General features: G+C 36.6%; 1 long non-coding RNA gene across 1 annotated transcript; it reads left to right on the plus strand.

Annotated features, from left to right (window-relative positions):
• The first annotated feature begins 20,855 nt into the window (after positions 1-20,855).
• LOC131549067 (uncharacterized) lies at positions 20,856-24,870 on the plus strand. Its single transcript, XR_009273325.1, has 3 exons — positions 20,856-21,064; positions 21,600-21,674; positions 21,749-24,870. It is a non-coding gene; the product is annotated as an uncharacterized LOC131549067 (long non-coding RNA).
• The last annotated feature ends 782 nt before the right edge of the window (positions 24,871-25,652 follow it).

The raw sequence follows: 25,652 nt of genomic DNA on the forward strand, positions 1-25,652 counted from the left end.
GAATAGTTCACCCAAAAATGAAAATCTGCTGTCTCACCCTCATGTCGTTCCAAACGTGTATGAATCTCTTTCTTCGAGAAGCTAAAGAGAAGAAATTTTTGAAATCTTGGGAAACTGCATCAACTGATTCATTGAAACATAAAAAAAAAAAAATATATATATATATATATATATATATATATATATATATATATATATATATATATATATATATATATATATATATATAAAACATTCATACAGGTTTGGGCCAACGTGAAGGTGAATAAATAATGACACAATTTTCATTTTGGGTGAACTTTTCCCTTAACATGACAGAGAAAAGTGAAAGATATGGGTTTTGCAGCAAAGAAAGGAATGATTGTTATTATTTAGACAAGTGACAGGGATCAGTATAGAATGATTCTTATGTTAAAAGATAATAATATGCTTGCATTCCATGCAGGTTATATCTTTGTCAAGGCCTGACTGTCCTGCGGGTTAAGAGCCCTTTTATTTTCTTTCCATTAAAATCATCCTTAAAGGTGCCATAGAATGCATTGATACAATATTTTAAATTGTTCTTTGATATCTACATAGAAGGTATGTGGCTTAGGTAAGGGCAACAATTCTCCAGAAACGGTTTTACATGTCAATTTACAACCCTAGGATTTCTCCCTAGAATGAAATGGTCTGTTATTACCGTATTTGGAAGGGTCATGAATAATAATGTTGAGCTCTGCTCTAATTGGCTGTTTCACAGTGCGGCTCATTTCAGTAGCTCACAGGAAGGAAGCACAGGGAAAATATATATTTCAATACTTTCTCGCGCAGTTATATCGTTGGGTAATTATACTGTAAATAAAATGCGGACATCAGGGAGCTGCTATTAATATGCTGGGCATTGAAACTGCTTTCAAATGCACAATCGCTTTTTAGTTTCACTTTCGAGATTCGCGATCGCAGGTACTCTGTTTATACTATGGAGCAGCAGTACTTACCACACATTTTACAAGATCAGATGCTTGTCAGTGGTGCTCAGGATCTGTAAATCATTCGCCATCATCCTCAGTCATCTCTCCTTACTCTGTTTATGTGGTAAGTGAAATCTTATGTACTGTAATGTAAAAGGCTACTAATGTCCCTTTAGTGGCTCGCATAATTTTATTAGAACACGTTATTTGCTTTCCGTACCTTTCTGAATCCAGACTCCAACCCATCCCTGCACTTCACATCCCCTGCACGGCCTGGAGCATAACATTTATTTCCACTATCTGCCATTTTCACTGTTGTCCTCGCTTGTTTCTTCACAATACCTGCAGAACTTCTGATGGTTCGGCTGGCAGCTGGCATGTAACATGGGCGGGTATATGCAAATGTTGGGGGCGTAACTATTAGTGATCCTGACTGTAACGTCACAGTCGGTGTTATGTTCTGATTCTCCTATTATTCAGTGGCCTTTTGAATTCACAAGATTTACATAAAAAGGAGGAAACAATGGTGTTTGAGGCTCACGGTATATCATTTCCATGTACAGAACTGTTATTATTCAACTATGCCAAGGTAAATACAGTTTTCCATTTTATGGCACCATTTTTTTTTCTTTAAGCGCCATTTGATTTTTTAATTGATGTATTATATTCCCTCTGTTGTTGCAATACAGTGCAAATCAGAAGAAAATCTTTAAAGAAGCTGGCCACGATCATGATTTTCTTCAATTTTTTATTAATTTTTTTTTGGAAAAGGGATAAAAAGGTAAAAAATCGTTCCTCAACACCGTTATTAAAAGAAGCAGACTTCCAGTTGGCTTTGTTGCCTAAATTAATGAGGCTTGTAATTAACTGAACTGAAGCTGTGCTCTGTTAATAGATAACTCTGGACCTTTTTATTTGCCACATACTGTATAATAACCAAATTTGATCTGATGCATCTCAGACCTCGTGTTATTCTTGTTGTAGGTCATTGCTTCATAGGACGTTAGCTGTGTCACCCCCGACAGAGCAACAACACAGAAGGACATCAAAACATGCAACACACAAGGAGGCCTATAATACATGTAGAAAGCTGTGAACATTCCCATTCATCTCAACTGCAGTTGCTCAGCTGGTGCAGGACCCTGGTAAGCATGCAATTTGAACTGTGGATAGTGGTCAGAGTGACATTGTTTTGCTTCCAACAAAGTTAGCAGTTTAGCTAAACAGGTTTCTTTTATGAAATATGTGCCATAATTGAGGGTATTCTTGTTCATATTCAAAGGTATTTGTACATAGTACATTTTTGTGCATTTGAATACACAACAACATAGAATCAGTGTATTGACTGCATTTAAAATATAGGGTACAACAGGGCTAAAGGCGCCCCAGAGTAAAAGGCGCCTTTGATATTACTTTCATCTAAACCACTAGATGGCACAAAAACGTGGCGTAGCACTATCCAAAACATTCCTTTTCAATATGCACATGTATATTTGTCTGATCCTTGACGCGATCACGCGTAGCAGCGCAGAGTTGATTCTGTGCTTACTTGATTTAATATTTTATGTTTTTAAAGATGTAGTAGATTTAAGTAGCAAATGAGAATCGCTCAAATGCATATATTTTGAGACTAAGGTCTTCTTAACGATTTTCAGTTTTGTTTAAGATAATTAAAGCAACAGTTTTTAAATAACGAAAGAATATGTAGCCTAAAAGTATGGTATTTGGGGTAAAAAGCACCCCTGCTGTTGGGGCTAAAGACACATAGTAATTAACATGATAATTAATAGATGGCTGACTTTTCCATTTGTTGACATGACATTGTTAGATTCAGATGGTAAATATCATATATTATGTTGGGTTTCCATATTAGAGATAATCACCATGTTTAGAATGAAACCATTGTATTTAAAAACATGATATTAATCATACCATATAATAAAATATCATTTATTGTTACTACTGTAAATATATTCAATTATTATTGGATCTCTTTCAATACTTTCAGAATCTTTACTTATTAAAATGATTTTGTTTATGTATTTAAAAACAACAACATTATTGTAGCTGAAGTATTTGTATGAATACCGTGTGCCTTTTACCCCATGCTGGTGAGCCTTTTACCCTGTGTGTGGGGTAAAAGGCCCCTCACACCTCATACATTTATAAGATTTTTAAACAAAATAAACAGCCTGAATGATTTATTTTCACACAAAATCTGTTGCTCCATTAACGTTCACTAAAATGTATATATTTTTTTTCTGCAATTATACATTTTAGGCGCAGTGAATATCACATTTTTTAGTAGGTGGAGCTTTAGCCCTGTTGTACCCTACTTTTATCAGTACAAATTTAGGAATCCTTTGAATACTTAGCAATATTAAAATTGACAGAATTTACTTTAGAAATACTTAAACATTTAGACATTCCTTAAATTACATATGAAGTAATCTCATTTACAAAAAATTATAAAATAAATAATAATAATAATAACCTGTATGATTTCAATATTCTGTGTACTTGTAAACATTTTTACAACTCTAAAGTTGTACATGTGTAAAAGTGTTTATGTTTTTAAAACGTTGATGTTATGCATCAGTGTCTATACAAACAAACAACAAACAAACAAACAACACTTTATAAAATGAATACTAATGAGATCACTTTGCATAATCAGGTAGCTGTTGTAAAGGGAGGACAAAAATGCTTTGACAATGTCACACTGAAAAGCTTGTATTCATGACATTGTTAATGTAAAATAAAAGGCAAAGAAACGTGCACACGGACCCAATAGTGAATTGTCATTTAATTGCTCACCTCTACGGAGCTAGAAACCATTTGACAGGCTCAAGAAGCTTTGCTCAGCTGGTGCAGGACCCTGGTAAGCATGCAATTTGAACTGTGGATAGTGGTCAGAGTGACATTGTTTTGCTTCCAACAAAGTTAGCAGTTTAGCTAAACAGGTTTCTTTTATGAAATATGTGCCATAATTGAGGGTATTCTTGTTCATATTCAAAGGTATTTGTACATAGTACATTTTTGTGCATTTGAATACACAACAACATAGAATCAGTGTATTGACTGCATTTAAAATATAGGGTACAACAGGGCTAAAGGCGCCCCAGAGTAAAAGGCGCCTTTGATATTACTTTCATCTAAACCACTAGATGGCACAAAAACGTGGCGTAGCACTATCCAAAACATTCCTTTTCAATATGCACATGTATATTTGTCTGATCCTTGACGCGATCACGCGTAGCAGCGCAGAGTTGATTCTGTGCTTACTTGATTTAATATTTTATGTTTTTAAAGATGTAGTAGATTTAAGTAGCAAATGAGAATCGCTCAAATGCATATATTTTGAGACTAAGGTCTTCTTAACGATTTTCAGTTTTGTTTAAGATAATTAAAGCAACAGTTTTTAAATAACGAAAGAATATGTAGCCTAAAAGTATGGTATTTGGGGTAAAAAGCACCCCTGCTGTTGGGGCTAAAGACACATAGTAATTAACATGATAATTAATAGATGGCTGACTTTTCCATTTGTTGACATGACATTGTTAGATTCAGATGGTAAATATCATATATTATGTTGGGTTTCCATATTAGAGATAATCACCATGTTTAGAATGAAACCATTGTATTTAAAAACATGATATTAATCATACCATATAATAAAATATCATTTATTGTTACTACTGTAAATATATTCAATTATTATTGGATCTCTTTCAATACTTTCAGAATCTTTACTTATTAAAATGATTTTGTTTATGTATTTAAAAAAACAACAACATTATTGTAGCTGAAGTATTTGTATGAATACCGTGTGCCTTTTACCCCATGCTGGTGAGCCTTTTACCCTGTGTGTGGGGTAAAAGGCCCCCCCTTGCCACCTCATACATTTATAAGATTTTTAAACAAAATAAACAGCCTGAATGATTTATTTTCACACAAAATCTGTTGCTCCATTAACGTTCACTAAAATGTATATATTTTTTTTCTGCAATTATACATTTTAGGCGCAGTGAATATCACATTTTTTAGTAGGTGGAGCTTTAGCCCTGTTGTACCCTACTTTTATCAGTACAAATTTAGGAATCCTTTGAATACTTAGCAATATTAAAATTGACAGAATTTACTTTAGAAATACTTAAACATTTAGACATTCCTTAAATTACATATGAAGTAATCTCATTTACAAAAAAATTATAAAATAAATAATAATAATAATAACCTGTATGATTTCAATATTCTGTGTACTTGTAAACATTTTTACAACTCTAAAGTTGTACATGTGTAAAAGTGTTTATGTTTTTAAAACGTTGATGTTATGCATCAGTGTCTATACAAACAAACAACAAACAAACAAACAACACTTTATAAAATGAATACTAATGAGATCACTTTGCATAATCAGGTAGCTGTTGTAAAGGGAGGACAAAAATGCTTTGACAATGTCACACTGAAAAGCTTGTATTCATGACATTGTTAATGTAAAATAAAAGGCAAAGAAACGTGCACACGGACCCAATAGTGAATTGTCATTTAATTGCTCACCTCTACGGAGCTAGAAACCATTTGACAGGCTCAAGAAGCTTTTCTAAGCTGGGCTGCATTCTGATTGATAGTAAAATTCGGAGCACTTGACAATTAATCTTTCAAAGAGAGAGTCATTAATAATGCATAGCGTAATTCCCCTGAGTACAGAGAGCAATAAGACATAACCGCTTTTTAAGTGAGAGGGGAGATGTGGAGCGGTGGCTGGATTTCAGATTCATCATTCACACTGGATATGGCCAACATCTGGTTTGGTGACCATAAACAAGATTGTTTAATTTGTGAAAGCATTGCCGTTGCAGCTGGTATACAAATACTATTAATACAGAGTGCCGTTTTAGAGGTTGTCGTGCAGTTTACACAGAGATAGGATCATATCTCATATATTTGGAGTTGGCAAGGTCATGTGATGCCAGTCTGTTTTTGCATATTTAATGTTTATTATGTTATCAGAGCTTAGTGATTTTGATAACACAGTTGCACATGTTGATTTTATTTTGTGCAGAGTTCACTGAATAAAGTAATTTTTCTTATTTCTTAAGATAAAGCATTTTGTATTTTTCATTTGTACACAAGTGAACAAAATTTAGCACAGAGACATTTGTGAGCATAGATGCCAAATTTTATTGCACAAACCACAGTCTTTAATAATCCAACATGGGGTAACATGGGGTAACACAGGGTAGGCAGGAGACACACATGTCGCACATGATGTTAAAGACCCGACAAAGAAACATGGGGCAGACTACACTTTATATACAGGGAGAAATGAGGGAAATAAACGAGACACACCTGGAAACAATGAACACAATCAACATGAGGGAAACTATGTCACGGGGAGCACATGGGGAAGAAAACACACACAGATGCGTTCCTTGCGTCGTAGGCAATGTTCCCTTTAATTTTTTTTCTTGCTGAGCAAAACTTTTGTCTATTGGGACATTTCGGGCACCTGAGCAAAAATATTATTTATACCGCACGTGTGTAACTTTTAACTTTAATGTGCTATTTATATTTGATTTGACCCTTGACGTGACTAAATGATGCACATTTTAGGTTATCTGAGAAAACATTTTTACAGTACAATACATGCCGTTCAAAAGTTTGGAATCAGTACATTTTTTTTTTAAAGAAGTTTCTTAGGCTCATCAAGGCTGTATCTGTTTGATAAAAAATACGGAATATTATTTCACAAAATAATATTGTGAAATATTATTACAATTTAAAATAAAAGTTTTCTATTTTAATATACTGTAAAATATAATTTATTCCTGTGAATCAAAGCTGAATTTTCAGTGTCACATGATCCTTCAGAAATCATTCTAATATGCTAATTTATAATCAATGTTTGAAAAGGTTGTGCTGCTTAATATTTTATGGGACCTGTGATATTTTTCAGGATTCTTTGAGAAATAAAAAGTTAAAAAGAACAGTGTTTATTCAAAATAGAAATTTTGTGTTACAATATACACTATACTATTCAAAAGTTTGGGGTCAGTAAAATTTTTTCTTTCTCATTTTTTAAATTTTTTATTAATACTTTTATTCAGCAAGGATGTGTTAAATGGATAAAAAGTGATAGTAAAGACTTACATTGTTAGAAAATATTTATATTTTTAATTAATGCTGCTCTTTTTAACTTTTTATTAGCCTAATCAAAGAATCAAAGAAAAAAAAGTTCCAAAAAATATTAAGCAGCACAACAGTTTCAACACTGATAATAAATCAGAATATTAGAATGATTTCTGAAGGTTCATGTGACACTGAAGACTGGAGTAATGATGCTGAAAATTCAGCTCTGCTTTACAGGAATACACTATATTTTAAAATATATTAAAATAGAAAACCAATATTAGAAATTGCAATAGCCTAAGTGTTCACAATATTACTGGGGATTTTTTTTCTGTATTTTGATCAAATAAATACAGCCTTGATGAGCATAAGTGACTTCATTAAAAAAAAACAAGGTCAATTATTTATTAGGTTTATAATATAGGCCTAACATAATAATATCAAAACAACTTAAGCATTTAAACTGATAGAAGAGAATAGAAAACAAACTGAAGCATTTAAACTGAGATCTGTAAGTTAAATACAAAAAAAAAAAAAAGTGAACGTTAATTCTTCTATAGCCATCTAAACATCCCTAAAGTACAGTCTGCACAATACACCTGTGTGTGACTGTAAAGGTCTCAGAGTTTTGTTACCGTTCTGTGCCCATCGTCCGCTATTTCCACCACTTAATCAAGCCACTCTTCTTTAATACATGAGGACGTTTTATTTCACATGTCATTGCGTTGGCTCTCGATTTGAGCTACATCGTCCGCAACCATTGAAATATTGGGTTTCTACAGCGACTCATTTGGCGCAAATCACATCGTTCTCTTTCTGTGAAACCTGTAAACCGCATTCACCGGTTCTATAGCGGCAGCAGCTCTATAGCAGTTTACCCAAGCATGGCAATTCTTTCGTTTTTACTAGAATACAATCAAATGGCTTTCCCAACTCATTTTTGCGTGTGCGCGGCACATTATTTCTCTGCGCGGCCACGGTGGAAGAAGTGCGCGGCCGCGCGTGCGCGCAGCTTAGAGGGAACATTGGTCGTAGGAACAACAGAAGGAGGGATGGGTGGGAACTTGGGAGGAGGCTCAGGAGGAGGACGGACACCCTGGAGGGGGCTGCCAGAGAGAGTCCAAGGAGGTGACCATGAAGGGAGGAGCCAAGGAGGAAACAGGAGGAGCCAGGGCGGATCAGACGGAGGGTGGAGCCAGGGAGACGACAGGAGGGACTTAGAGCAGGCGGTGCCAGGTGGGACCCAGGTCACAGCCATAACGGCGGCCCACGGTGGAGCCGACGGAGGGAGGAGCCATGGTGGAGGAAGGGCTGATGACTCCAGGGGAGGTGACCAACGGCGGCAGAGCAGGTGGTAGAGGAGCTCAAGGCGGAGACGGAGAGCCGATGAGCCAGGGCGAAGGGGAGGACCCGAAGGACCAAGGCGGAGCAGATCGAGGCAGGCGGGGATCCAAAAGGCCATGGTGGAGCCGGAGTGACAGAGGACCAAGGTGGAGCTAGGACCAAGGAGGGAGCTAGGAGCTATGGTGGAGCTGATGGGTCGACGGGCCAAGGCGGAGTCTGGGGCTTAGAGGCTGGAGGTGGAGGCAAGGGATTCTCCAGCCATGGCGACGATGGAGGATGGCAGACCTGTGGAGCTCGCACCGTACAAATGGTGGGCTGAGGGCGAGCAGAGAGGCTGGCAGATGACAGTGGTGGAGGAGGCAGGAGCAGGCGGGTGGGTGGGTGATCATTCTTGAGCCTCCGGGCTTTCAGGGCTGGTGTGCACTGCCCACACACACCAAATTGCGACTCCCAGCACGGGGAACATGACTGACAGGGGATTGACAGGGCTGCACTCAGGGACACAGTCTTTCTCTGAGCAGAACGTGGAAACAGTAGCCCTCTCTGGGCTGGATGGAGGAACAGGAGCCCTCTCTGGGCTAAACTCAGGAACGGGGGCCCTCTCTCCTTTGGAGTTACACAGTCACAGATCCATAATTAGCTCAGCCACGGTGTAGCTGGCTCTCGCACCTGGTCTGACGATCTGTGAGGCTCTGGCTCCGTGGCGATCCTCAGCTCAAGCTTCTGCGTTTAAAATATGTGAAGTGATTTCAGTGGAGGCTCAGAAATCTCACAGGTTTCATTAAAAATATGAGGAGTTCAGATGCAAACTCCTCTAAACGGCCTCTAAGTGCCGTCTGAAATTTTCATCGAAAATGAGCATTTTTTTCAGGCTCCTATATTTAGGTTCAGTAATTTTTCTCTAATGGCAATGTATAGGTCCTTTTCTATGCAATTAAAGTGTAATAACTGAACATAAATATAGAAGCTTGTTAAAAACGCTTATTTTAGAAGAAAATTTTAAATGGCACTTAGAGGCTTTTGCATCGAAACTCTTCATATCTCAATCTATGTTTCGAAGATTAAGCAAAGTCTTATGGGTTTGAAATGACATGAGGGCGAGTAAATGATGACAACATATTCATTCTGGATGAATTAATGTTGCAGTTTGGCCAGAAAGCAGGTCTTTAATTCCAATTAGCTGTGCAGTTTCATTTTTAGGCCTAACTTTGTGTTAATGTTCAACTTTAGATGGTTTATTAAACCTTTATTTTTAGAGCATGTGAATACTCTTATTTGATTAATATTGTTTAAATGTCAGTTCCATATCTAATCTTTTTAGTACCAAATAAACATGTATTGTGCATGCAATCTCCATTGTTGCCATAATGCAAAATATTTAGATTTTGTATTTTTATAAATTCTCTTTTGTCACAAGTGAAGTTAAGAGGAAGATACTATTTATATGTTTTTGCTGTCATATGTGGTGATTTCCAAAGAGCTAGATAAACGGATAGATAGATAAACAGACAGAAAAAAATGTAAGCACTATGGCAAACCATTTATTTTAAATTCACAATGATATAGCACTGACATGACACAGGCCATTGCTTTAGAATCAGATGTGTGCTATTAAATTGGCTATTTGTGACGCTATGCATGCATGTAACCCCAATAGAGACAGAGTGTTGAGATGCTTCATACTGCTCCATACATATCTTTTATTTTAAGACACCCAAGGCCTTCTTTTTATTCAGATCAGTTGTGAATCTATTACCTCTACCATTACTCATGACTGTTTTGAAAACAACGAGGCGTGCATATTAAAATGAACTCAACAGATTCAGTCCATTGTCATACAGCCATTGCCCACTCTTACCTTGAATAGGAATTCAAATTTAAAGTCTTTAACTTTTTGTTATAATATACATTTTCACATAATATCTCTTTTTAGTCACTTAAGATGCTTGACGTGTTTTACAATGGTCGGTGCATAATTATTTCTGTTCAACATATTGAAACTAATATACCTGAATAGCAGTTTTTCGTTTTCCTAAGATATTAAGTGAAAAAATGTCATAATGTACCTTTTCACAAGCATGTTCTGTATAGATACTGTATCTAAAAAAGAACCATTAGGCGTGTGAATTCTTAAATTGAATTTTATGAAAGCAAGAAAATAATTGCTTAACATTTTTAATGGGCTACTAAATTATGTCAGTCTTACACTAGGTATGTTCCTTCCAGTCAAAGGTATTATATCTGTGCCCCCACCCCCCACACACACTTAATTAGAAGTGAGTTTTTAATTAAAAAAAAAAAAAAAAGAAGAAGAAGAAGAAGAAGAGTTATTTTCCATAGAGAGATGAAGTCATCACACAAAAGTGATTCTGATACATTTGCTGGGTGTACCATAATCTTGCATGGTCAGGATAATGCATTTCAGAACTAATTAAATCAAACACCCTCACAAAATACTGATATTGTTTCCGGCTGTCTGACTTGCCAGAACTCAGGTAGAGCCAAAGACCAAGCTGTAACGTTACATCATGTTTTGCAGCAATTGACTGTCTCTTCTGATTTCCTGTCTTCTCTCAAAGAACAAAATGTAAAAAGTATATTTATTTTATGACAAATATAGCATTTTTGGTGTTGTTGTATTATAAAGTAGACCACTTTGAGTTTTCCAGGTCTTTTAAAGGGGTCATATGATGCGATTTCAAGTTTTCCTTTCTCTTTGGAGTGTTACAAGCTGATTGTGCATAGATAAGATCCCTGAAGTTGCAAAGACTAAAATCTCAAAACCAAAGATATATTATTTATCAAAGTTAAGACTCTGCCACGCCCCCCCTTAAAAAGGCTCATTCAAACACGCCCCCACATGTCTATGTCAAGATGTGGAAATATTTGCGTAATGCTGCACAAATGTTCAAGTAAAGAAAAAAGGCGTGGTTTCAAGTAAAGGCAGTAGTGTTGATGGAGCTGTTTTAGGGAGACGCTGTGTGCTTCTATGTGAAAGCAAAAGCACTTTATTTGGCCTTTCCGAAAGTAGATGCATTTAGGAATCATTAAGATTACTTACAACAGAACAGCACAACCCAGATGTTATCACAATGCATTTTATGGACAACCATTTCGTGAACCTAGGAGAGGAGGTAATTCTGACTTTGCTATGGCTTCTGAATCAGCGACTGTATGTATGTTTTGTTATTAGTTTAAGTATTTGCTATTGACTGTTCAATTGCGAGTTTTGCGTGTGTGTGTGTGTGTGTGTGTGTGTGTGTGTGTGTGTGTGCAGGGCCGCATTAACCATTGGGCTAGGCGGGGCTGAAGCCCCGGGGCCCGAGCAAGGAGGGGGCCCGTGATTGGCTGTGGAGAAGATTGACTGGTCATTGGTCGCGCCGATCGCCAAAGCCCCACCACGCCCCCCACTTATTAGCGCTATTATTTAGTGGAGCTTTTCCATAAATTTCATTGCAGTAACATTAGAAATTGAAACGTCACGTTTGAATTTGTTTTACCAATCAAATGCATTTATTTTATATATTGCTTTTGAAAGACCTGTGTAGCCTATCTATCAGGTGACCGCTGCGTGCGCACTCATCTCTCTCTTCGCTTCGTTCTGGCATAATCTCATGCAAAGAACAATCTTCAAAAAGTAAAAATGTCAACTATTCAAAAAATAAAATAAAATTAAAATAAGGAGAGAGGGGAAAAACACGAGTTAGTCAGTAAAATTCCCAGCTATCAGACTATTTTACTAAAGCTGATGATGGAGTGGAAGTTGTGGAACAGCAAGTGGACCGGACACATGGAGTAGATAAAAACATAGCGTCATCGTTGCCACAGATTTTAGGTTAGTTTGATTATTAACTTGATGGATGTTTATTGCTTGTTGTATTTGAACAACCTCTATAGGCCTATATTTGCTTTTGGGTTGAGAAATAATCCGGTAGAAATATGTCAATCGTTTAGCGCGTCATGATGTTAGCTTATCATTTAAACTCATTTTAAACATTGTGGTTTAAAAACAAATGTAACTGTTCAGGGACATTAAGAAGCGGGGCAGAATTTATTTTGGCAAATGCACGCGTTACAGCCTAAAAACGCGCGGCGCGTTAAGCATCTTCCTAAACTTGAGTTCTTTTTCGCGCCTTGAGCGTTCAAATATGGTTAAGCATACGTGTCAATATGCGAGTATCCTCGTAAACAGTCATTTGTGTCTTTCATGAACATTATAGTTAAAGATAAAGCATGCATGTGAAGTGTAGTAGGCTATGTGAGTTCCTGGCATTGTATGATGAGATTTTAAAGGGATAGATCACCCAAAAATTAAAATACTGTCATCATTTACTCAGCCTCGAGTTATTCTGAACCTGTATGAATTTCTTTGTTCACCTCAACATAAAAGAAGATATTTTGAAGAATGTTCATAACAAGAAGGTTTCTGGGCCCCATTGACTTTTTTTTTTCATACTATGAAAGTCATGCAGCAGCTGTTTGGTTACCAGCATTGTTCCCAATATATTCTTTTGCCTTCAACAGCAGAAGGAAACTCATACAGGTTAAGAAAAACAACAGAATTTTAATTTTTGGGTGAACTATTCCTCAAAGCAGCCTGATATAGCTGCTGTTGCCATTTGTGTCAATAATGTGAATCAAACATCACTCCATGTCCTTGACTGAATCACTTTTGTAAAATAAGAATTAATCTATATTGAATTTATACAGTGAAGACCATTCAGTCTATTTGTACATTTACTTTACACAATATAATGTTTTTTATTCAGTGCTTTAAGTTTTTCAAGTAGGTCGATTTATGTATCTTTGTTCTTTTGTCATTCATGACTGTTTACTTGTCTTAAGTAAGCTTGGTTTTACTTAGGCTAGTATTATTTTTTGTGATATTGTAATTAGTAACAAGAATTATGAAATTTCAGTGCATCAAAAATGTTGATAGGATAAAAATCTTATTTTGAAGCTATATATAATTTTTGTGATGGGGGGCCCTGCAGTAAGTCATAGCCCCGGGGCCCAGTGAGGTCTTAATGCGGCCCTGTGTGTGTGTGTGTGTGTGAGAGAGAGAGAGAGAGAGAGAGAGAGACAGGGTCACATCACAGCACCTCAGCCATCTTAAAGGGATAGTTCACCCAAAAATGAAAATTTCATGTTTATATGCTTACCCCCAGGGTATCCAAGATGTAGGTGACTTTGTTTCTTCAGTAGAACCGTAGAACATACAGATAGATCCGTCATATAATGTCAGTCAATGGGCACAGAATCTTTGAGAGAGAAAAAAACAAAACATGCACAGACAAATTCAAATTAAACCTTGCGGCTCGTGACGATACATTGATGTCCTAAGACACGAAACGATCGGTTTGTGCAAGAAACTGAACAGTATTTATATAATTTTTTACCTCTGATAAACCTCAATGTCTGACTGTCGCAACATCCGGCGTGTGACGCATCAACCTGCTCTGGCACATAGATATATATACATTATATATACATAGACGCCTCATTAGCGACTGTTTCTATGGGCTGCTATGTATCTATGCATATATATTTCTATGTTTCAGAGCCGTTGATGCGTCACGCACCTGATGTTGTGGATGAGCTCAGGAGAGTTGGACATTGCCTGTATCAGAGGTAAAAAATGATATAAATGCTGTTCAGTTTCTCGCACAAACCGATCGTTCGTCTTAAGACATCAATGTATCGTCTGGCTCAAACAATTTGGTTGTGTGTGCTGTTTTTCTCTCAAAGACTCTGTGCCCATTGACTGGCATGATAGAGAATGAGGAGTTACGTCACAGTCTTTTCACTCCATGTTGCATTTTGGGAAGGCGCCGCCATATTAGCAGGATATGTTATCCGTTCCCATGGTTACTTCTAATTCTCTATATGGATAACTGCTTATCTTTTGTTTTGTTTTTGCCTTTAAGTTAAACAATCATTCATTCTTCATTGTATTGTTTGCAGGGAAGAGAAGCTAATTTATCGCATTGCATGATAATTAGATTTTTTTTTTTCTCTTAGGTTTTGTAGAATTTCATTTACAATGTTGATCTGATTACTGTGAAAACAGTGTCACTCGCTGGACGCTCGCTGCTGTTTCAGCCGTCATATTAAATTATCCAAATAAAAGTTTGTTCAACAAGCTGACAGAAGTCGATCCATTTCCTTGTTGGAAACTTTTAAATGACAAAGTATAATTGTTGTCATTATAAATATTAATTTTTTCCATGGCCACGGAGGAGAATCAGAGATTGTGGGTCACATTCATGGAACAGTCACGAACTCACTGTACTTTTTATATTTATTTCAACAAATGACAAGCAAAATCAGATCCCTAGGAGCTTGTGAACAGCTTTGTAGCATTTTAAAATGCTGGTTTAATGTACTAAGACAGTGATGCTAAAAGACATGCAGGTGAGCCGGAATATTAACACGACACGTTTAAACTAGTGCTGTGAATCGATTAAAAAATGTAATCGCGTTAATGCAGTCATGGACTGTGATTATGATTAATCACAAATTTTAAATACTATGATTTACCTGTAAATGTGTTGAAATAAAGAAATGCATGAAACTAGTTTAAGGAAACAGAACCTTTCACACTTCCGCCAGGTATGAGACATAATCCTTATCCACCTTTTTCTTGATGTAAAAATGGGCGCGGCCATTTGTAAATTCTATGGGTCTAGCTTTCGGTCTCATCCGTGTCCAGCTATTTTTAGCTGTACCAAACAGTTGGTTTTGCTGCTGGATATTGAAAATTAGTGTGTCTTATCATATTATTTTAATGTATTATCTTAATCATGACCACACTGGTTTGTAGTGCAAAAAGGTTTACTGTTTACTGCACGTTGTTATTCTCCTTGTTATTTACCTATAGCGGCTAATGAACCGGAAGTCTCACCCATAGGCTTACTTCTGCGTTGAAGAAAAAGGTGGATTATTCTTTTGTTTTTATTCAGCCATTATCAGCCTTTATACTGGCAATAAAACGTTTACCAAGCCACGTGGCTTCAATCCCAGTATACATTTACCCAACTATTATCAAAAGTATTTCTAAATAAATACAGCAATTTTCTTGCGACCTTACGTGAAGTATTATGACAAAATGCATTATGAAGAAGAATTGGACCTGTTCTGCAGCTGCATTAAAGCTAATATTAGCATATGCTTCATAAGACAATTTATGAGATTAATAGTACACTTTTACTCAGAACTCACTTCAAACCACCATCGAGTGTTTGTAATTACTTCCTTTTACGATCACATGTGGAATTTGGTCCTTTACTGTTGTTAAAATATGCTATTTATAGCCTTTTATATCGCTGCACAAATTAGTATTTCAGATGTACACAGTCTTCTCAAGAAAATCACATACAGACCATATCTATCGTAAATCGTGTATTTATTGTCTTTTACAATCTATAGTGGCTGTTGTCAAGTTTATTTCTGCTGTGTAAAAGCCTTAACATGTATGCTCTGGCTGAAACTCAAGTTGTTTGTAATGTTGCAACCGCCTCTAGTTCTTAAAGGGATAGTTCACCCAAAAATGAAAATTCTGTCATCATTTACTCACCCTCAAGTAGTTCCAAACCTGTATGAATGTCTTTGTTCTGCTGAACACAAAGGAAGATTTTCTGAAGAATGTGGGAAACGGAGCAATTCTGGGGCACCACTGACTTCCATAGTATTTTTTTTCCCTACTATAGAAGTCAATGGTGCCCCAAAACAGCCTGGTTACAAACTTTCTTCAAAATATCTTATTTTGTGTTCGGCAGAACAAAGAAATTCATACAGGTTTGGAACTACTTGAGGGTGAGTAAATGATGACAGAATTTTCATTTTTTGGTGAACTATCCCTTTAAGTTGTCAGGTATACATTCCAAGTATAATACACATTAGTAAATGGATCTATTTTAATTTTTATTTGTCTATATATTTGGACGGTCGCGGTACATTATAAAAGTAGCCAAAAAAAAAAAATGAACCCAGGGTTCTGTAATTTTTCCCGCGACTGTATTTTCAAAAGAGCCCACTTGTGCCATTACCCTGGCAACACTGGTTCGCTGTACCCTCATCACACAATTATAAGCCCCTTTCGCACCGCTTTAGTTCCAGAACTAAAAGTACAGTATTAAAGTACTGGGATGATTTTGCGCTATCTATTTCCCAGTACCATTTAAAGCAGGGGTTGGCAAACTCGGCCCTTCCAGGCCACTTTCCTTCAGAGTTTAGCTCCAACCCTAATCAAACACACCTGAACCAGCTAATCATTGTCTTCAAGACTACTAGAAGGCTACAGGCAGGTGAGTTTTATCAGGGTTGGATCAAATCTCTGCAGGAAAGTGGCCTGGAAGGGCCAAGTTTGCCCGTCACTGATTTAAAGGGTTGCATTCGCACCGACAGTGGGTACTAAGAAGTGACGTAAGCCGGTCGACAGTGACGTAATTTGTGCGCGGCGTTCAACAATGAAAACAATTAAAGAAGAACAACGTTAAGAATAGGAGGATGGAGGATGCTGTGATCGGAGCTGTGTTTTTGTTGTGTCTTCCGGGGTTCACAATAATGGACATGGAATGTCGACGTAACTTATACGTCAAGCGATTGAAAGATCGGAAAGGAGTTCAAAATGTTCAAAAGTGCCTGCACTTCAGCGTCCGTCCATCTATCGCTGTTCTCCATTCTTGCGAAATATAAGTTGATGCGATGTTTACACAGTATGTGTTTACACTGTGTTTTAAATCATGACGGGTGAGGGCGTTTTCGTACGCGCTTAGCCAATCAGTGTACACTTATGTCACGATAGTTCCTATGGAACTGTTTTAGACCCTACTCTGAAGTAGGAGCTAATTAGTTCCTCCAAACAGAGATCTGGGAACTAAAACAGTTCCTAGTTCCCGCGGTGCGAACACGCCAAAAAGTGGGTAGTTCCACAATTAGTTTGGGTACTATGAAAAGGTATCTGCGGTGCGAAAGGGCCTATAGATAGCCTTCCGCGCTGCGATGACAGCAAGAAGTTGGGGTCAAACCTGTTTTTATACAGTCTATGGGTCAAACCTTATCAAATTATTAATTTGCATTAAAAAAATATTAACGCGTTAAAAATTTTCGATTAATCGCATGCGTTAATGCGTTAACGTTGACACCCCTAGTTTAAACGTTAAACGTTTTCCTCCCTTTAGAAAACGTAATGTAGAAAGCGCTTATGGATTAAGTGATATTTAATGTTCATATTTTGGGCTCATCTGTTTTTCTGCACATATTATGATTTATTAGTAAGGTGTGTACAGAATGTGATCTTTTATTATCACTGTCTCGGTGCATTAAATGTGTTCTTATGAGAGGAAAATGCTTAACAAATAAATGCGTTGCTTTCATATTTTGAGCTTATATGCGTATCTGCACATAGTATATGCTTTACAATTTTGTCTTTATCACTGTCTTGGTACATTAAGCCACTTTAAGCATTTTAGAAAGTCCCCTGTTCAAGTTCTAATTCACAAGCCTAGTGAGAGTCATACTCCCAAAGAAGGTAACGTTAATTATTAAACCAACAAAATCAAATCTTTCAAAAACACACAGAAATGTGATTCTTTTATTGAGTGAGAGGCAGTGGGTTTAATCAGTGACTAACAGATTTACTATTTGGCATCTTCTCCGCGACCTGCTTCCTTTGGTGTTTTACACACAGAAAAAAGGCGAAAAAACATACTGCATTATTCGGTTTTCTCCCAGAACGATGATCTGAGTTACTATTGCAATTCTCCATGCAGCATGAATGACATACAATTGTGACATTTTTCACAATCAGACAAAAAAAAACAAATACTGCCCTAAACTCAATAGCGGAAAGGCAGCGCTATCCTGCAAATATGGAGGATAAACAAAGCAGTTTCCCAGAACTTAACGCGGCATTAGGTCACATGACAGACTGCAACGGTTTGAGTTAAAAATCTTCATTTGTGTTCTACTGAAGAAACAAAGAAAGAAACAATCTTGTATGCCCTGGGGGTAAGCAGATAAACATGAAATTTTCATTTTTGGGTGAACTATCCCTTTAATCGCTGCTTTTGTTTGTGAGTGAGTGAGAGAGAGGGTCACATCACAGTGGAGTACAGCTGTCTTAATCGCGGCTTGTGTGCAAACACATACGAGCTTCATCACTGTGTCTGTCACGCGACTCTGTTCCCCTCTCTGGCTTGAACTGATGGTAAAACTATGGACATTATTAACTGTCTTGACTTTTATTTTGAAAGCTGAAGCTCGCGATTATGGAAAGGGGCGTTAAATTTCCGTCGAGTGCTTGTGGTGTTCGGCCAATCACAATGCACTGTGCCAGTTGGCCAATCAGAGCAGACTGCGAGGGACTTTGTAGAAAACTAAGCGTTTGAGAGAGGCGGGGCATAAAGGACCTACAATAATGTACAATATTTGAAAAATAATGTGTTTTTTGACCATTAAAGCATGTCAACATATTCTGTTACACCAAATTCATTAAATAATGATCTTTAAAAAAGCATCATATGACCCCTTTAAGATATGCATCAACCAAAATTGTAAATTCTGTGATCATGTCATTCCAAAACTAAAAACAGAGATTTTGAAGAATGAACACGCTGCTCTTTTTCATACAATAAAACTGAATGGTGTCCAAGTGCTATTAGGCTCCAAAAAGGGTAAAAAAGCACATTGTGTGCTATCATCCGAGTCCTCGCGTAATCTGGCTTAGCCTAAAATCAGTAAAAAAAAATCTTTCTAGGGTCATCATTCACTTTCATTGTATAGAAAGTAGCAGCATGCAAATCTTAATATGTGACCCTGGACAACAAAACCACTTATAAGGGTCATTTTTTTATTCTTTTTTAATTTGAGATTTATACATCATCTGAAAGCTGATCGATGTATGGTTTGATAGGATAGGATAATATTTGGCCGAGATATAACTATTTGCAGATCTGGAATCTAAGGGTGCAAAAAAAATCTAAATATTGAGAAAATCGCATTTAAAGTTATCCAAATGAAGTACTTAGCAATGCATATTACTAATCAAAAATTAAGTTTTGATATATTTACGGTAGGAAATTTTCAAAATATCTTCATGGAACATAATCTTTACTTAATATCCAAATGATTTTTGGCATAAAAGAAAAATAATTTTGACCTATGTATCGTTAGCTATTTCTACAAATATACCGTGTGACTTATGACTGGTTTTGTGGTCCAGGGTCACATATAAATAACTTGTGTAACTGCTTTCAAAACAATGTGAGAATGATTAAATGATGACATTAATGTAATTTTTGGGTGATCTATCCCTTTAGCCGATAGGGAACAGCTCCAGGTTACAGGCTACCTGAGGATATCAACTGCGGGCTCTCACTATTAAAGTCTAAGTGGTGGCAGTTGTACAAGAGCTCGATCAACAATATCTCACTGCGAAGTGCCTATGCCATACATTTTTATAAGTGCATAATTGATTATACAGCCCAAGCGTCACATCCTTCCGGCTACTCCTTCCAGCTCTATGCTTTTCATCCATGTCCAAATGTTCTGTAACTGCTGCTAACACGGTTAGCTTGAACCTGGATTTTTCAACTTAACCCCTGAAGGACTTTGCCTAATTAGTTCCAAAGAAAAGCACTATTAATCTTTCTTAGTGAGTCCAGTTCTTCCAGAGGATTTCCAGATCTATGGACACGAAGGAAGCCAAGGAATCATTTCCCACTTGGTCTGTGGTTTGATATTAAAATCCTGGCACCTTTCCCTGCAGCTTGTTTGTTTGTGTGAATGCAATTTTTTAGAAAATCTATTTGGATTTATGATTATTTGCTGAATGTTTTTTTTTTTTTACTGTGATAACAAGTAAATTCAATTTGATTGGTAATAAAGCTGTGCAGCATGCCAGTTGCAATTTTGTCCCAGTTGATCAACCCATAGGCCATCTGATGTAGCTTTCAAGGTATTTATGCATCTCCCAGTTCTGCCTCGCCTAGATGAGGAGAAATATAGTGACTGGCCGAAAAACACTTAAAGGAATATTAAGCATTAATAATAACAATTATAATACTGACAAAATTTACTCAGCCTCATGTCTTTTGAAACCTGTGCTGTATCTCCTTTTTTTCTGTAACAAAAAAGGAGTTAACTAGTAGATGTCCATGCTTCCCATATGAATGGCGACTGGTTGTCAAGTCACATCTTCAAGATAAAATGTAAATATTGATTTGGGGTGTATTCACACATGGCAGGTTTGGTTCAGTTAAAAATGGTTAATTTGAATAAATGTGAATGCTGCCATCCAAAACCTTAGTGTGTACTGCGAGTGTTCAGTACTGTGTCTTAGGTCATTTAAAATGACCAAAGACAGGTGATCCTAAGTGAACCAGGACTAAATGTATCATTTTTTTAGGGGGCTCAGACCAGAACCAGAACCAGAACCAAACTAAATGTGAGCATACCCTTACATTTCCTGTTCCTTACAAAATAAATAATTAAAAACTACTTAAAATATAGTGCATGCGTTGTATGCACTACATTTATAGTGTCTCTGTTCTGCTTTTGTGTCCTTTTTGGAGCTTCAAAACTTCTTATGTGTACCAGGGAAGAAAGAAGGATGTGGTTTGAACAATAAGAAGGTAAGTAAAGTTAGAATTCTCTCTCTCTCTCTCTCTTTAAACTATTTCTTTATAAACTACTAAGCTGATCTGCTCACAGTGAGCTACTTCAGTGAGTGGTTTGCCATTTTGGACATTTTGGGTCGGTTGATGTTCCACTGAAAATGTCTCGGTAGTGTTTCACTTTTGTAAAGGTTAAGCTACTTAAATGTCCATTCATACCCCTCCATCGGCAGAGGTCAGAATATAATGTGTGTCCTTTGTTATTATAGTCTATGGTAGCTGGAGACATTTTGTATTCCTAGAGGGCACTTGACTTAAAGATCAAAGTTAAGAATTCCATGGATGTTCGTGATCAAATACTTTGAGAGTGTCTGTCTTCCAAGTGTTGAATTCATAAAGACTTATATGTGACTTATGCTGTCCTCTTCAACATACGGTTATGTGCCGGCTCGATTCTGGCTGAGTGTGAGCATTAGAGTTACTGGAGACCGGATCAGCCTCTGGTTACTTGTAAACTCTCTCTTAACCAATTTAACTGATCTTGTAATCACAGCAGGTGTCTTGGTTGTGTTGTATGGCTCAGAGAAGAAGACTGAAATATGTTGTGTATTTGCACCAAGATATCTGGGTATTAATTCTATCTCTCAACATATACAATACCTGTTTTGAAAGTCAATTAAACCGCTTCTGATTTCTCCTCAGGCACAAAACTTGAACAAATCACAGTATTGTTCTCAGTTACACATCAGTCCGGAAGCAATCATCTGAAGGATGGAGGCGGATTCCATAGTTGACCGTTCCAAAGGTCCTCGGGAAAATTGAAAGTGGCTGGCAAACAAGAAAACATGAAAATCTCTTACCTAAATTACCCTTCAGAAGAGGAAGCAGTATTGGATGATCAAATTAATGCTTTATGATACAGAGCCATTTTGAGCTATTTTCTGTCTTGGCTTCAAAGAGCTAAAATGGTTATGAGGCGAGCAGTGATAGTAGGCTTCCAACTGCTTGACATTAAGATGGAAAGCTGGTGAAAGGAGGAGAACAGCAAACCTCCTTATGAATATCTGTGTTGTATCTCTGTAGAATTCTGATCTCAAAGTGTTTTGCAGTTTGCTTAATTGCTGTCAGGCCCAGTTTGTGATCATATTCCTAAACCAGTACAAAAGTAAGATTTTTGTTGGAGGACAAAAATACTTTTCCTGACTCAGCGCTGTAATATAGTGTAGGTGATTTACATATATACTATCTTAAATCCGTCTTATCCAGGGAGAACTGCGGGTTGAGATATGGCATAAAAAAAGTGAGTTTGATGTATGCTTTATTTCCTTTACTCCGAAATAAGACACGTACAATTATGTAAAAAGTAGCTTGGTGCATCCTGACTGCCTTTTCTTTCTAATACACAATGCAATGCAACTGTTGTTTTTTTCATTATCGATAGTTTATTTCAGTTCTAATAACATTGCATAAGAAGAACCCCAATTTAATGTGAAAATAAGCTTTAGGCCCATTATATATGGCTTGCCATTATCTCAATTTGTCAGTAGTGGAAAATTAAAGAAGCATGCTGAATATGTAGAACACTTTTTTTTTTTTTTTTGGATTAATGGTGTTGCAGGCCACTGCACACATTCATATGCTGTTATTGCTTACTATCAACATAAAATGGAGAGGAACTGGGTGACAAGGTCTGTTCCCTGCAGTGAAGGGAGCCTGATAGAATAAAGGGAAGAAAATGGCAACCCCACTAATATAGTTATGATGACAGAGAGTGAGAGCAAGAAAGAGAGAGAGATCAAAGTCAGCTAGATCTAATGCAGGCAAAGCACTCATAGAAAGGGGAAAAGGGCCATTTGATCTTGAGGCGTGCCTATAGCTCAGCAATCTGCATTGGACTATAGTTTTTGCCATTTTTATAAGCCATTGAAACGATTTACGAGTGTTCGATGGCGTTTCCAGCATGCATTTTCGGATCCCAGGTGAGTTGAGGGTAGGATGGTGAAAAAAATAAATTAAATAAAAACTGGAATGAGAGCTCAACTTTAAAGATGTAAGAAAAAAACAGTTTGGAAGCTAGTTTTCATTAGCACGTAAAGCTGTGTTCTTTCTGACGCAAAACGGATTGGCTGTAAAATAATGTTTTCTGATGGAATGTGGCCACCATGCTGTTTTTCTGCAAAGATACCTGGAACAAATATCTAGAAAAAATAGATAAAAAACAAACAAACCAAAAAATTGACGGTTGCCCAGTCCAGAGGGAGATAACACATATTAAAAAAGGGCCCCTCGAGTTTGGTTCAGGCTGTGCTTTTGTATGTATTGTACAGTATAATTTCTCAAAGGATTTTCTCTTTCATCACACTTGCCCTTAAACATTTTTGGAAACTTTTATCAGAAAATAAAAAAAATATAGTTGAAAGCTAAATCATACTGAAGTCCATTTTTGACAGAGTAAAAGGAAAAAGGTAATTTCCACTTTCTCATAATTCACACTTTTTTTTTTCTCGTAATTGTGGCTTTATCTCTCACAATTGCAACTTTATATATCATAAAGTGACTTAAATCTCAAATGTTCGTTGTTTTATTTGTTTACTCTAGGTGGAAACTGGTTTCCATAGAAGCATCAGTGATATTTAAAAGAAAATGATGTAAAAATGTCATTTAAAAAACAATATTTGTCCCAAATGAAAATATGGCTTTATGGGATCTTTCTTTTCCTTAGAAGAGCAAATATTCTACGTGCCCACATTTTCAGTCTTGTCTGCTATTATCCTAGATAATCTTCATAGCATCCCTCACACAACTTCTTCCAGCAGAGCTTTACTAATCGATTGTGGCAGCTATAAATGATGTTAAAAGCAACTTGAATCATTTGGTGAAGGGCCAGTTAGCGCCTTTCTATCTGACCAAAGCTTCTGCAAGTAGTAATAACAGTAAACACCCAGTAAATATACCATTCCAATGAAGCTTGTAAGGCAACGCCATGACAAAATATTGCTTTCATTACTTTCCTGTTTAGGAGAATATGTGGTCTAGCATGTAAGCTTTTCAGACATCCTGTAGTTAAGAGTTTATAAAATGGCAATGATTTAGTGTTGTGGACGAATATATTATGGTTTATTGTTTAGCTCACTTTAAATCATTATTTTATGACTTTATTTAATTTGCCTTGTTATTTTGGAAGTATTATTCATGGATATTACCATAATGTATGCTGTGCTCTGTGGCAAACAATATTTTCCCATTGTGACTCAGGCAGTGATTCAGTTCTTTCAGTTCTGTGATTGAAAGCTCAAAGGCATTTTTTAATTTTATTGTATTTGCTGGTCAGTTTAGTGGCCTATTAGGTCTGCTAAAAATATAAGTTAATTGGAGACTAAATTAATTTAATTAAAGCAAAGTTTCATAGGGAGGTTTCAATATTATTACAAAAGTAAGATATGTGTTATTTGGTTCACTTGAAAATTCTTAATAGCTTTTTGTTTAAATTAAATAATATATATGTATATAAAGTTACTGTATTTACTCTATGTTTACTGTATTTACTCTGATGATAATGATAATATAATTTTAATCACCATTTATTTTAGGATAAAAACTTTAAAATGAAACATGGTAAATGTGGGGGGAAACATGCTTAATTGTCAAAATACAAAAATATTTTTTTTATAATCTTAAAAGTATCTTCATTTTCTTGATGTAAAACATTATATAATTTGTGATTTTGTGTAAAATGTGTATTATTTAGGTCACCTGCAGTCTTAATTGGAAAACTGTATACAGTGATATATATTTATTATGCATTCAATTTATTTGAAATTAAAAACCGTGTCATCAATCAGGATGGTATTCGGCGTGGTAGTTGGATGTCTGCATGATGTAAATTGTTGCAACCTCACCGCTGCTGTAGCTGGCTCAACCTGGTCACACCCTGGAGCTGGGAAACGTCCCATTTTCCCAAGTTGCTCCTAATCTGGAGTGATAGTGTGGACTTGCTGCAACGTTTTTCCTGCTGGCACTGTTACAAGCCTGCCCTCAACATGCATAATATCCATGCAATTCTGCCCCTGACAGATACTTGCTATAATCTCTTTGAAAACCAGCATTTGCACAATGGGAAAGTCTTGGAGCTGTAGCTTTGACACACATGGAGAAATAGAGAGGGGCTTAAATTCCTGGACATCTACAGAGGAACACCTGGATAGGTTTTACTTGTACTATATTATATTAAGTAAAATTAAACACATTTGGATTTGTTTTCACTTAAGTGGCAAACTGGATTATTTTATTTATTTATTTTTTGTAATATTTTTAAAAGTATCTCATGCTCACCAATGCCGCATTTATTTAATCAATAATACATTAACAACAGTAATGATTAAATATTATCAGAATTTAAACTTCGTGGCTGTACGTCACGAAGTAAAACATTTGCATAATGTCCGCCCATGGGCTGTCATTCGCTCTGTACGCGGTAGACCAATCACAAAGGACTGCGCCATCTGACCAATCACAGCAGTGAGGGCTCACGGAAAGGAGGGGTTTAGAGAGACTGATTCTTTGAACTGCTTCGCACGAGTCTTTTACGAATCATTTAGAAATTAGG

Source organism: Onychostoma macrolepis, chromosome 11, assembly GCF_012432095.1.
Source record: "Onychostoma macrolepis isolate SWU-2019 chromosome 11, ASM1243209v1, whole genome shotgun sequence".
NCBI classification, from domain to species: domain Eukaryota; kingdom Metazoa; phylum Chordata; class Actinopteri; order Cypriniformes; family Cyprinidae; genus Onychostoma; species Onychostoma macrolepis.